The sequence below is a fragment of the Ailuropoda melanoleuca genome, chromosome 19 (assembly GCF_002007445.2).
Source record: "Ailuropoda melanoleuca isolate Jingjing chromosome 19, ASM200744v2, whole genome shotgun sequence".
In the NCBI taxonomy this organism is placed as follows: domain Eukaryota; kingdom Metazoa; phylum Chordata; class Mammalia; order Carnivora; family Ursidae; genus Ailuropoda; species Ailuropoda melanoleuca.
This window is the reverse complement of record NC_048236.1, coordinates 27,554,682-27,557,465: the sequence shown is the minus strand read 5'-3', so window position 1 is coordinate 27,557,465 and position 2,784 is coordinate 27,554,682. Positions and strand designations below refer to the sequence as shown.

The 2,784-nt window shown below is 50.1% G+C and overlaps 1 pseudogene; it reads left to right on the top strand.

Moving 5' to 3' along the window:
- Window positions 1–222: 222 nt before the first annotated feature.
- Window positions 223–2,327, top strand: LOC105239610 (annotated as a pseudogene).
- The last annotated feature ends 457 nt before the right edge of the window (window positions 2,328–2,784 follow it).

Genomic DNA, 2,784 nt, shown 5'->3' with positions numbered 1-2,784 from the left:
AGGGAATATACATAACTTGATGATACTGAACTCACCTTGTTGACTCTCTTAGTAGATGTGGCAAATAAGTATTTTGAAAATGCTGTATTTTAAAATGCACACAGGTCCCTTTCTAGAGAGGCAGCCAAGGGGGACCGATGAAGCTGGAGGGTGGCATTGCTACTCCCTGGTGGCCACAGGTGGGGCAACATTATATAAATGTCCAAGATAATTCTCATGAGCATGAGGTCAGGCAAAGTCACCTGCTACAACTGCTCCAGGGAGACTACCAAGCCATCCACCCCAGATCTCACCATAGGGACCAAAATGGAAAAGACTTTGTGCCCACTTTTTCAGCTGTCACTACCATTGCAAAAACCAATAGGACCAGCATGCACAAACAGCACCACAGGGTGTTCCCCTCTCCCAGCACCACCACCTACTTCCCACGGGATGAGGAAGACAGCATGCACTCCAAATCAAGCTCTACTGTGCCATCTCTGGCAGCTGCCTGCACTCAGAGTCCAGCCCGTGCTGCACTCACATTCTTGCTGCCAGAGTACAAGGAGGAGCTGGAGCCACTAGTGTTTGCTGAGCAGCCCTCAGTGAAGCTCTGTTACCAGCTCAGCTACAGTGTGTTCAAGACCCTCGATCAGGGACGCCTGGGTGGCTCAGTCGTTAAGGGTCTGCCTTCCACTCAGGGCATGATCCCAGGGTCCTGGAATCGAGCCCCGCATCGGGCTCCCTCCTCCTCTGGGAGCCTGCTTTTTCCTCTCCCAGTCCCCCTACTTGTGTTCCCTCTCTCACTAGCTGTCTCTCTCTCTCTGTCAAATAAATAAATAAAATCTTTAAAAAAATTAAAAAAGACCCTCGGTCAGCACGTGGAGGCACATGTTTTATCGAAGATGCATCTTAAAGTCAGAGAAGTGTCCCCTGAACAACACCAAGCTGACAGTGGTAGTGAACAAAATTGCAGTGGGGTGTAGATCCAGGAGCTCTTCATTCACCGCAGGCATGGCTGTCCAGTGGTGGCTGGCAGGAAGCCCATCACCTTTGAAGTAGATGCCCTGTGGGGGCCCCTTCACTGTCAAGCTCAGTGCCTGGAAAGACCCCAAGGGCTGCTGTGACTGCAGGCCTGTGTGGTGCTCCAACAACCCTAGTGGCCAGCCCCTCCTCAAGGTGAACCTGGAGGACGCCTCAAGGAGTACAAGCACATCAAGTATCCCCACTCGAAATACAGGTGCCTGTTCATGGGAAACCAGTACATGTATGAGATGGATTTGAAAGAGTTCCTGCAGCAAAAGGCTGACAGCTTCCACAGAATACACGTGGTGCTGACCCAGAAGGACCAGGAGATTGCTTTCTGCACCTCATGCTGGGCAAGCTCTGAGAGAAGACTGACCAGCTGGGGATGAGCCTAAGCTCGTTTGATGTTCTAGATTAAAACCGGGGAGCTCAGAGAGGACCTTATGGCGTTCTAGAGGGATGTGTCCATGTTGAATGACAAGCTGTCCTACATCAGTACATGGCTGAACATGGGCATCCTAGGATCCCGTGACTCTCAGCAGATCTTCAAGTGCAAAGGAACCTACATGGGCCAATAGGGTCCTGTCTGGTGTCTCTGCATCTACTCCATGGGTGACATGTGGGACACTTGTACCACGAAGTGCCAAAGATGCTGGAGGGTCATGACAGCATTGTGCTGATGCCTGCCTTCAGGGGCACAAGGTTGACAGTAGCTCAGCAGACTGTACGTCATGTGGGATATCCAGAACCTTCAGAGGGTGGCCGTGACCCAGGCCCAGACAATTGGTATACACACTGGTCTGCTCCTATAGCAGACTCTTCAGCAGCTCCCTGAAGGACATCCAGGTCTGAGACATCATGGGAACTGAGCTGAAGTTAAAGAACCATGTTGCAGGCCCCGGTCAGAGCTACATGCATGGTGGCTCCTAACAAAAATCAAGATCTGGGACATCCTAACCCTCAGCTGCAGATGTCACCAGCAGCATCTACTATATTGGCACAATGAATGGCCACATTGTCAGTGGCACCTAGAAGAACCTCATTCACACATGAGACATCAAATATAAGTAACAGGTCATAGGATCCTAGGATGCCCATGTCCTAACAGGCCATTGCAGTATGTAGGCCCTGACAGTCCTCTCAATGCCAGACCAGACTAAAGTCTTCAGCGTGTCCAGTGACAGGTCCCTCAGGGTCTGGAGTGTGAACAACACGATCTGCATGTAGACTGCTGCATCCCCGGGCAGTGTGACTGGGCCTGTGCCAGGGGCCAGCTCTTCTCAGGGACTGTGGACAGCACTATGAAAGTTTGGACTTGTTAAAAGAAAATCCAGGCTGGGTCTTGGCTTCTTCTTGGCCTGCATTAGGCCTGTCCAAGCCAGGCTGGCCATGTGAGTAGTCTCGGGTCTCTTCCTGCCTTGTGTGTGGAACGGGTGAGCAGGCTCAGCCCGCCAGGCAGTTTCCTTTCTGCTCTGTCCCCAGCAAGCCTTTCTCTGCTTGGTCCTGTTATTGGTCCTCTTCCCAGGATGCCAGATACAATGCTGGGCCAGCGCACCCTCTGTCCCCACCCCAGATAGACTGTGTGCCTTTTTATTCACCTTTTATCTTGTTTTTAGACTGTATATATATTTGATTACTTTCTGATTGAAATAGAAGCTGCACAGACTGTGAAAAAAATTAAAATGCATACAGATTGACATCTTTAAAATTTAAAAAAATTAATTTTATAGTGTCCTGCTTATAATTATTTCTCCCAAGAAGGGACTAGTTCAGTTTATT